This window comes from Panthera pardus, unplaced genomic scaffold (assembly GCF_024362965.1).
Source record: "Panthera pardus isolate Hobbes unplaced genomic scaffold, ASM2436296v1 HiC_scaffold_11, whole genome shotgun sequence".
NCBI lineage: Eukaryota > Metazoa > Chordata > Mammalia > Carnivora > Felidae > Panthera > Panthera pardus.
Window position 1 is genome coordinate 102,875,821 of NW_026526666.1, and position 11,049 is coordinate 102,886,869.

The window sequence follows — 11,049 nt, forward strand, 5'->3', positions numbered from 1 at the left end:
CTCGAGGACCCTGATTTAGAGCTGGGCCCTGTCGGTGGGGTTAGAGAATCATCGGTGCTGGAGCCGGCCTGCTGCCCGTGTGCCCTGCCTGGGCACGGGTCCCGAGCCCTGCCCCCACGCGTGCACCGCAGCGTGGAGGTCGGATTCTGGGGCAAGTTCAGCAGGTGTGCTTATGGGTCTTTCTACCGTGCGTCAACGTACCAAAGTTCATCTCCGTCTCTGTTGTTGTTTGCACGCCCCACGCTGTGTTTTCCTAAAGGGTGGGCTCTAAGTTTGCACTTGGGTCACACAGGGCAAGAGCTCAGCTTGTCTGCACCCTTTGCCGGGCCCAGCACGTATAGCCCGATCCAGGCAGCCGGCCCCGAGCCTGCAGGGAGACCTCCAGGCTTTGGTTTGCGGTGTCACCTGCCGGGTTCCGCGTGGCGAAGCCGTGGCAGCGGTTGCAGGGTCTCGTCGCTCACGGCCACCATCCGGGCGGCCTTGTTGCTCTCGCCCACCGAGGTGTTGGGGGGAGACGGCCTTCCTCCGTCGGCCTCGCCTCATGAGTCTCCTGCGATCAAGGCTCGTGAGTCGCTACTGCCCGTGACCGGCAGGGAGATGAGCTGCTCGGGTTGTCTCCTCCCAGATGACTTCGGTGTTGATGGATGTGATCATGAAGCCACTATGTTCCCTTTCTCTCCCTCTCTCTCGCTGGGGAGGGGGGTTGGGACCACTTCCTCCTCCTCTCGGAGAAGACCTCGGCCAGATGCACGGAGGTCTGTCCGGACACGGCGTCCGCGCTGGGGGTGGGCGACAGAGGACTGGGGCCGCGGGAGAATCAGGTGAGAGACGGGCGGGAGAGTCGGGGGACCCCTTTCTCAGGGCCCACTGGGCTGCCAGGTGGCGGTCGGCGGGCCCCCGTGGTACAGAAGCAGGCCAGCTCCGTGATTCCAGGACTGCAGGCCCTCGGTCCCATGGCCACGCGGGGACAGGGAGGGTGGGAGAAGGGGGTCTCTGAGGGCAGACGCACGGGTGGGTGTCTTTGAGGGGGGAAGGGTGGCCTCCCTGGGGCAGCCGACGCCGTGGGTGACGGAAGCAGGCTGGCTTCTCAAGGGAGCAGAGAGGGCGGTCGTTCTTCTGTTGTGCCCCTAAGGGACCTGTACACCCTGTGAAATGGGGGTGCCTTCGGGGCTCTTTACAGAGAAGCCCTCCCTGACGACCCCCGCTCCCCACTGCTTGTGGCTTGTTCCCCTCAGTGCCTGTGCTGTGTGGCTCCCGGCGGAAGGTCAGGATTTTGGGTCTGTCTTCCCAGTGGCCGGAGGTTGAGGACTTGGGTTCCCACACCTCCTGGCTTCACAGGCTGGGACTGGCCGAGCGGACAACGCCCCGACTTTACTCACACCTGACGCGCTGCCGAGCCCCGGCCAGAAGATCTGGTCACTGTGCTCGCTCGCTGTCCTGGTGAGACAGGGTGAGGAGGGGTCGCCCGTGGGGGAGGGGGGGGTGCTGGACCCTTTCACCTCTGTCTCCTCTCGCTTCCAGATGCTTCCAAGAGCTGGGAAGCCACAGGACTACCGCTCTTCCTAGAGAGGCGGATCGACCTCGAGTCCATTTTGTCCTTGTGCAACGGTGGGGTCACAGAGCTTGCTTACCCCACGTGTAGGCTGTAAGACCAAGACTGAAAGGGGTCATTGGGGGCCCTTCTGTGCTGGGTGCCCAGGTAGGAGGCTGTGGAAACCTGGCCAAGTTGTCTCGGCAGTGCTCTGAAGTGTGCCGTCACACCACACCGGTGTGCCTCGCGCTGGGGGCACGCCTCTGCCCAGCCGTGCCCCTGCCGTGTGGAGGCAGGAAGACGGTGCCGCCCCTGGTGGCAGGCAGTGGCTGGCGGGTGCCCCTCCTGGGCTTGCCCGGGTTGGCCTGTAGGCGGCTCATTCACTGGTACCCCAGGAGCGCCCCAGGGCCTTTGGCAAGACGGATGCAATCAGCCAGAGCTGACCTGGGTTCATGAAGGAGAGGTCGGAGAGTTCTGTCACTTATTCGCCACTCCTTCCTTCCTTCCTTCCTTCCTTCCTTCCTTCCTTCCTTCCTTCCTTCCTTCCTTCCTTCCTTCCTTCCTTCCTCCCTCCCTCCCTCCCTCCCTCCCTCCCTCCCTTCCTTCTTCCCTCCCTCCCTTCCTTCCTTCCTTCCTTCCTTCCTTCCTTCCTTCCTTCCTTCCTCCCTCCCTCCCTCCCTTCCTCCCTCCCTCCCTCCCTTCCTCCCTCCCTCCCTCCCCTCCTTCCTTCCTTCCTTCTTTCCTCCCTCCCTCCCTCCCTCCCTCCCTCCCTCCCTCCCTTCCTTCCTTCTTCCCTCCCTTCCTTCCTTCCTTCCTTCCTTCCTCCCTCCCTCCCTCCCTCCCTCCCTCCCTTCCTTCCTCCCTCCCTCCCTTCCTTCCTCCCTCCCTCCCTCCCTCCCCTCCTTCCTTCCTTCCTTCCTTCTTTCCTCCCTCCCTCCCTCCCTCCCTCCCTTCCTTGCTTCCTTCTTCCCTCCCTCCGCTCCTTCCTTCCTTCCTTCCTTCCTTCCTTCCTTCCTTCCTTCCTTCTTTCCTCCCTCCCTCCCTCCCTCCCTCCCTCCCTCCCTTCCTTCTTTCCTCCCTCCCTTCCCCCAACTTGGACTCATGGGCACCCGTCTATGCTGGGCACCGTGCAGGGGCAGGGGTCTGTGGTGCTTCGAGACAGACACGGTCCCTGCCCCAGGTCAGGAACTCCTCCTGGGGCCCAGACGATAAAAAATGGCACATCCTACATGGTTAGTTAGCCATAGAGTCTGTGAAGGGGAAAAGCAGTGACAGGGCTTTTGTTTTGAGAGACAGAAAGAAAGAGCAGGGTAGGGGCAGAGAGAGAGAGGGAGAGAAAATCCCAAGCAGGCTCTGCGCTGTCAGCACAGAGCCCGACAAATGGGGCTCGATCTCACAGACCTCGAGATCGTGACCTGAGCTGAAACTGAGAGTTGACGCTCATCCCACTGAGCCCCCCAGACACCCCGGGGTTTTCTAGTTCAGAAAGGAGGTTGAGGCCTGAGGAGCAAAATACGGGATGAAAAGGAGGAGCCAGGAGTCGAGGGTCTGGGCCAGCTCACGGGCCTTTGGGCTGCAGGGAGGAGTCTGGACTCGGTTCTTGGGGTCACCAGGGGCCTATGGGGCGGGGGTGGACAGACGCCCTGCCCTGGCACCGGCACCTGGGGCCGAATTAGTGACCTGCTCTAACCCAGTGACCTGGCCCAGCGTCCACCTGAGGGCGTGTGCCATCTGCACGGACAGGCTGCCCGCGGCCTCGGTGCCTACGGGGCTGGGGCGCTGGGCTCGGCTGGCAAGGAGGGTGCAGCTGCACTTGGTTACATCAGAAAAGCCGGTTGTCTACACCCAGCCGTTCTTTTCCTCTTCCCTGCCCCTTCCCCAGCGGGACCGTGGCCTCTGGTCCCTGTGGTGGACAGAGCCCTCTCCTGGTACAGGTGGGGACCTGGGGCCCCTCCAGGAAGTGAGCATCAGGCACAAGGCGGGGCTCATGCTTCTCGAAACTTGACGCTGTTTTGAGCCTTTTCCTCCCTCTCCTTCCTCTCTCCCCTCCCTCCCTTCCTTCCTTCCTTCCTTCCTTCCTTCCTTCCTTCCTTCCTTCCTTCCTTCCATCCTTCCTTCCATCCATCCTTCCTTCCATCCTTCCTTCCTTCCATCCTTCCGTCCATCCTTCCATCCATCCATCCATCCTTCCTTCCTTCCACCCACCCATCCATCCACCCACCCACTCACCCATCCTTCCTTCCATTCTTCCTTCCTTCCTTCCTTCCTTCCTTCCTTCCTTCCACCCACCCATCCATCCACCCACCCACTCACCCATCCTTCCTTCCATTCTTCCTTCCATCCTTCCTTCCATCCTTCCTTCCATCCTTCCTTCCTTCCATCCATCCATCCATTCATCCATCCTTCCTTCCTTCCACCCACCCATCCATCCACCCACCCACTCACCCTTCCTTCCTTCCTTCCTTCCTTCCTTCCTTCCTTCCTTCCTTCCTTCCATCCTTCCTTTCTTCCTTCCTTCCTTCCGCCCACCCATCCATCCACCCACCCACTCACCCATCCTTCCTTCCATCCTTCCTTCCATCCTTCCTTCCTTCCACCCACCCATCCACCCACCCACTCACCTATCCTTCCTTCCACTCTTCCTTCCTTCCTTCCTTCCTTCCTTCCTTCCTTCCTTCCTTCCTTCCTTCCTTCCTTCCTTCGTCTTTTCTCACAAAGAACAGAGATTTCTTTTATGACAGAATTCCAGTGTCAGATAAAGGTCAGCACCGTGGCCTTGATCTGGCCACTCAGGCTCTTCCGCTGGGGCCCGGGCTCCAGGTCTGGTTTGCTGTGCGGTCCGGGCCGGGAAGGGTGGGCCTTCTCCCCTCCTTCATGAACCCAGAGCCTTCTGCCCTAGACGAGGACTGGCACTGGGACTCTCTGTGCGGTTTCCGGTCCCAGGGTGCAGCTGGCTTCCCAGGCAGCGGAGCATTTGCATGAGAAAGCCTCGCGGGCGGCTTTCTTCACGCGGGAACCTTATCATTTCCATCAAGGGCATTTTTTGGGTATTATTATATTCCTTCCCTCCTGCCCCTCCTCCTCCCACTCCTGTTGAAAGCCACTTTTAACTAAATGGAGTCAAATGAAAGCCAGATTAGCTGCTTTGCTTTTCTCACGTCTGATAATGATTTAATGCTATGTTTGTCTCGATTTAGAAATAAATTAAGGCGCCTTTTAAAATTGTTGCTTCAGGTTCTAAGAGGTTGGAGAAAACAACCATTACGTTTTCCTTAACAACCTTTCCTTCCTCCTGTACGCGGTCGAGGTACATTTGTTGGTCTGACCCCCAGCAGTCTGAGTGTAGTGGCATCGGTGATATTTTCAGGCATGTGCACAGAGAGCTTCACAGAGAGACAGGAGAGGGAGGAGGGACTGGCCAAGGACACCAAGGATTGCCGGAAGGCACCAGAATCTAGGACGAGGCCTGGGACCCATTCTCCCTCAGAGCCTCTGGAAGGAAGCAGCCCCGCCCCCGCACACCTGCCGTTGGGACTTGAGGCCTCCAGGGCGGTGGGAGAGTGAAAGTGCCTTGTTCCAGGGCCACTGACCCCGTGGTAGTCGGTTGTGGCAGCCCCGGGACACGAACACGGAAGGAGTTCTGGGGCCCACACGGCCCGGGGGTCCAGATTTCTGGTCCCTGGGTGGGGGGGAGGGGTGGTGTGGATCTGAGGAGTGGCCCACGGGCAGGGGGCACTTTGGTGCGCGGGGAGAAGCCCCAGCGTGGCCGTCCTCCCCGCAGAGGCAGCTCTGGCAGCAGCAGCCTCCACTTGTCTGTCCCCGTTTGTCAGCCATCCCGAGCTCATGTGTGCCTCAAGGATTTCTGGCATTTCTCTGCCAGACTTCAACCGTGAGATAACCGCGTGCTGGGGTGACGCATTCCTCCCTGGGAGGGAGGGTCTCCAGGACCAGGGTTCTGACCACATTTAAGGGAAGAGAGAAGGAAGAGCCTCTTTTCGTGCTGACGTTCAGACGTGCAGGGAGAGGAGGCCTGGATCTGCGCTTCCTCCTCTCTCCCTCCTGGGCCCGGCCGGACACCGCCTCCTGGCTGCTGTCCTTGTTTACACATGGCCCGCCAGCTCATGCCCCCGGCGGGCAGCGAGACCCTAGGAAACCCAAACCTAGTCCCAGGGCCTCCCTTGTACACCCGTCAGTGGGGAGGACGGCAACGCTGTCTCAGGCCCGAAGTCTCTGAACTCCCTCCCACGTCATCCACACTTTCCCTCACCCCTTGGCTTCCCTCTGGGGGTGCGAGGACCACGGACCAACCCTGGCCATATGTCTGCTCAGCAGACCCTCCTTCGGGGGCCTCTCTGCGCATGCTCAGTCCTCGCTGTCAGGTGGGGTCCTCCGTCCTCCCTTTGAGGCGGGATCCCCCATCCTCCTTTTGAGGCGGGGTCCCCTGTCCTCTCTTTGAGGTGGGGTCCTCTGTCCTCCCTGTGCGGTGAGGGTACTTGCATAGGTGAGGTCAGGGTCAGACATTCACCTTCACCAGAGGAAGGTCAGGTCTGTGGCCTCGGGTGCTTTAGGGGATCTGATGCGTCAGGGCTGTGGGTGCTTTTCCTGGTTGGCCTCATGGGCTGTGTGTGAGCCCACCTGCGCGTCCTGGCTAGGTGCCCCCTTTGGGGCATCTTGGAGAGGGGACATCCCCACCTGTCTGTGTCCCAAGGGAGCAGGCATGGGGGACGGCAGGGAAGGCCTGCCCACAGCTCCCCTCCTGGGCACCGCCCTCTGAGAGCCTCCTGCGTCCCGGTAGGACTGTGACCGGTGGATCCCACAGAACAAACAGTGGACACGCCGCCACTTTGTCGCAAGGGCCCCCTGACAGCCTCCTCGTGTCCTGGTCCGGCTGCTCTGCTTCCGGAATAGCGGCCAACACCAAACCCCCCCAAGCCCCTGGCCTCGTTCACTCGTCGACTGACAGATCACAGAGCCCGGCTTCCCTCCACGCCTTCTCTCTGGACTTGCTGTCTGGGCCTCAGGGACCCCCCCCCCCCCTCCCGCCAGGGAACCGTACTTAATGGGCTGGGAAACTGAGGCTCAGTGGCCTAGGTGCCTTGTCAGAAGCCTAGGCCACCCACCCGCGTCCACGTCCTGGGTCCTTCCCCCGGCGCTGGGTTACAACGGGACGCTCGGCGCCAGCGACCGGAAGTGGTGGGAGGGGAGGGAGTGCCCCGTTGATGTCACCAGGTGCTGGTGCTCTGGATCTTGCAGCCCACCACCCCCCGTCCCTGCTTCAGGTGCTGCTGGCAGGATGCGGTCCCTGCTGGGTCAGCCTGGCCCTTACCCCGGTCCTGCCTCTGAGCCTCCTCCATGGCAGCTTTGGGCCTTACTGGGGGTCTGGATGCGTGTGGTGCCCACTGGTCTCACTGTGGGAAGGGGCCTGTCTCCCTCCAGCCGCCCCGTCCCCGGCTCCTGGTCCCCGCTCTCCGCCGACGGTCACGCTTGGCTGTGCCCCAAGAGGCCCGGACTCGGGGACGTCCACTGTGTTGCCAACCTGCTCTGTCCTCCCGCGTGGCTGCGCGCTTGGCAGTGGGTGGCCAAGAACATGTAGGAACCTTCCGTATGAACCAGATGTGGAAAACAGGCTCAGAGAGGCTCCGTCCCCTCAGCCTTGGGGCCTGCCCGCTGCCCGCACCCTGGGCAGAGCTTTCTGTGTGGAGCCAGGCCCCAGGGTCCAGGAGGGAGGTGGCCAGCCAGTCTCTCTGTGTCCTGGGGAGGCCCTGCTGGGTCCCCCCTCCGTCTTGCACTGGCTGGCATGTCTGCTCACTTCCCAAGCACGAGGAGGTGCTCGGCCTCCGAGCCTCCTGACACTTCACTGGTTCCAGCTCGAAGCCCCCTCATTGTGTCCCGATAGCTCCAAGCTGACGTGGCTGCCACTGTCTGGGACGTGTGGCCCAGGGACACTCCCCTGTCTCTTTAGGGTTATTACCAGTGTGTGAATCTGGTCTTGGGGAAGATGCTCACGCCTGCCTGCCTGGGTCAGGGTGGCCCCGCTCCCTGCTGTCCCCACGGCCAGTGCGTAGAGCAGGTCCCTCGAGGCAGAGAAGAAGCAGCCTGCCCTACTGGTCTGAAAGGTCCCCAGTGTGGAGCAGGGAGGGGGAGGGCGACCCTGGCCGCTGCACTCGAATGTCCCCTCCTCACCCCAGCCCAGGGGACTGGCCAACCTCTGAGCCCCAGCTTCCAGGTCAGCAAGCCCTGATGAGCCCTTCCCGGACAATAGTAGCGTCTTCATTACTAGGCAGGTCTCTGTCCCCTCAGTGCCCACCACTCACCTGTCTGAGCCTTGACTTTCTCACCTGTAAGGTGGGACAATAGCAGTGCCTGCTCACAGGGGCTCTGAGGACGTGTGTTTGGTGCTGTGTCCAGCACGAGAGAAGGAGAGGCTGGCCAGGCAGGGCGGTGCCGGGAGGTGGCAGGTGCCACGCAGGAGGGGAGGCCCAACTGCCCCTGCAACCTGTTGCAGTGGGGAGTGGGGACAGGACAGATGGGTCAGCTGGGCCTCCCAGAATACCAGCTGTGCTTCCCAGGCTCCCCCCACCCCCGGGGTAGGAAGGGGAGAGGCCTTCGCACACCCCAGCAGGCCAGAGCTTTGAGGAGGCAGGTTAATGCAGGGTGAGTTCCCGTCCGTCACCTGCAATGACCCGTTGTGAGAGGACGCTGAGAAAACAGAGACAAAAATCAATGAGGATTTGGAAACAGACATTGCTGGAAACAGTTTATTTCCAGAAGCAGCGTGGTCTGGAAGAGATCTGAAGTGTCAGCCCCGAGGGGGGCCTGGGACAGACTGGAGAGAGGGGCCCCGGTCCCCAGGGAGGGGCTACCTCTCCCGGAGCCTCTCCCTGACCCGCTCTGGGCCCCGGGCAGGGCCTGGTCTTCAGCCGGGAGGCCGCTGCTGCAGGTGTCCTAGGCTGGGGGCCTCTAGGCAGAGACGACTGTAGGCTTTAGGATGCGGGGGGCAGATGGGAGGGTGGGGAGCTCCCAGCGCCTGCCAATCTCCCCGGGTGTGTGGGCCGGCAGGGCATCAAGTGCTATTTATGACTCTGCCGGGAGGCCGCGTGAGTCGATCGGTTCGTTCGTTCATTCATTCGTTCATTTGTTCATTCACTCATTCATTCGACAGCTGTGTCTCAGGGATCTCTGATGTGCTGGGTGACGTCCATCCGCCCCAGACACTCCGTTCTATTTCTGTATCCCTGGAACACGGCCCAGTCATCGCTGCTCACTTACAGTCCCTGAGGTCGGTGTGCTGGTGGAGGTGACCCCTGGGTTCCCCGAGTGTCAGGCAGAGGGTGGCCCTGGTCTGCCTGGGGTGCTGGTAGGAGCCGCTCACTGCTCTTCCTGTCTGCACCCCAAACCCTCCCTAGGCTCGGGGAGATGATGCCCCGCGGGGAGGAATGTCACTGCTTTTTATGGCATATTAAGCCGAGAAGCGGGCACCCCCGTCAGGGCCCATGCCGGGTGCCTCTGTAGCTCTGTGGATGGAAAGTGACAGCTAGTATTTCTGAAAAGAATTCTGTCAAGACCACAGTACATCAAGGGCCCTACACAGGGTTATTAAAGTGGAGCCACTGAATAATTTTCCCAGAATAATAACATTTCTTAAGGATTGTGAATGAGCCCTGGTCTCTCCTTAGCTGCCACGAGCCAGAAATGTCCAGGGGTGGCTCCAGGGCACCATTTCAAGCTGCAGGGCCCGTTAGGTTCCCCTGGGAACACGGAGGCGTGTGCGGGCATCAGAGTTACCCTGGCAGGCTCCGGGGTCGTGTGGAGATTAAACGCGATCGGAGACTGCAGTTTCCAGGTGCTCGCTCACAGGTATCTTTAAGACGCCCCGTGCGCAACAGCTGAGGAAGCGGCAGGTGCCGGGGCTGCGGTACTGAGGAGACTGGAAAAGATTTATCCCACTGGGTCTTTGGATTTGTCGGCTTGGACAGGGGGGCTGGGCTTCGGCCAGGGGCCTGGGCACTTCTGAGATTCTGATCAGCTTTCTCCAGGGTGTGGGGGCTGGAGCTGGGTGGGGGAGGGGGCATAGCTGTCTGACTCCAGTCACCCTTTCCAGGTAGAGGGAGGAGCTGAGCTGGGTCCCCAGCACCTGCAGGAGACGTTAGCTGCCTGGGGTGGGAAAGTTTAAAGCCCCCCCCCACCCCGCCTTTGAGGATGTGCACCTGCCGGGGGGACAGGAATAGCTCCTTCTCCCCCAAGCCCAAGCACTTGAACCCAGGTCAGTGAGGTCAGTGAGAGGCTAAACCCTGAGCTCGTCAGCCTCTGAGAGCCTGTGGTTCTGAGACCCCCTCTGTGCAGGGAGAAAGTCAGCCAGTCATTGTCAGGCCCAGGCTGGACGTGTGCGGAGGCGGGGACATTTCTTCCCCATCACAGATGGCTCTGTGGGTGTGTGACCATCCAGTCGCACGGGGCTCCCTGCTTAGGGGGGGCTCCCTGCTCAGGGGGTGCTCCCTGCTTAGGGGGGGCTCCCTGCTCAGGGGGTGCTCCCTGCTTAGGGGGGGCTCCCTGCTTAGGGGGGGCTCCCTGCTTAGGGGGTGCTCCCTGCTCAGGGGGGGCTCCCTGCGTAGGGGGTGCTCCCTGCCTAGGGGGGGCTCCCTGCTCAGGGGGGGCTCCCTGCTCAGGGGGTGCTCCCTGCTCAGGGGGGGCTCCCTGCTCAGGGGGGGCTCCGCACTCGGTTTACTGCTCTATTGCTGTTTCGAAATGTGGAATAATTGTTCCGCAGGGGGTTCCAGGCTTTCAGTCTGCACAGGGCCCTGCAAACTCCCTAGCCAGTCCTCCCTCTCACTCCCCTGGGGTAGGGGTGGGGGCAGGGCTCCCCCAGGCGGGTGTCGTGAACCCCTGATGGGAGAGTTTGGGAGGAGCTGCGGGCCCGTGCAGCTCAGCCTGTCCCCGCTGCCCTCTCTTCTCCAGACTCGCCAGCCTGCGGTGACCCGTGTGCCGGGCTGCTCGTCCCCTCCCTGTGACGGGTAGGCGGTTCTACCCAAGTTCGGGGCGAGTGGCAGGAAGCCATTGTTGCCCGACACCCGAGCTACTGTCTGTGAGCTACGTGCCGTCTGCACCGGCCTGATGCTCCCTTTATCCCAGTTGGTTCAGAGCGTGGTGGGCGTAGGAGGCACATGAGGCAGCTCCGGGCGGTGATAATGCTGCGAAACAAACATCTCCCGAGCTCAGTGGCTTACAGCAGAGCGTTTCTTCTTTGCTCACGATTCTCTGGTCACAGTGGCTGCTCCGCTTTGGGCTGCAGGTCAGGGTCAGCTTGGCCCTGGGTGAATCTCGTGCTGGGACCAGCGGCCTCCCGGGGCCCGTTCTCACGGGTAGCAGAAGCAAGGCGGGGGAGTCAGAGCGCCGGGCGGGTGAGAGCAGGGCTCGCTCACACCCGCTCACGTTCTGTCGGCCAAAGCAGGCCCCGTGGCCAGGCCCGCCAGGCTCGCCCTCCCGGGAGGTACTGCAAAGCCACACCCCAAAGGGCATGC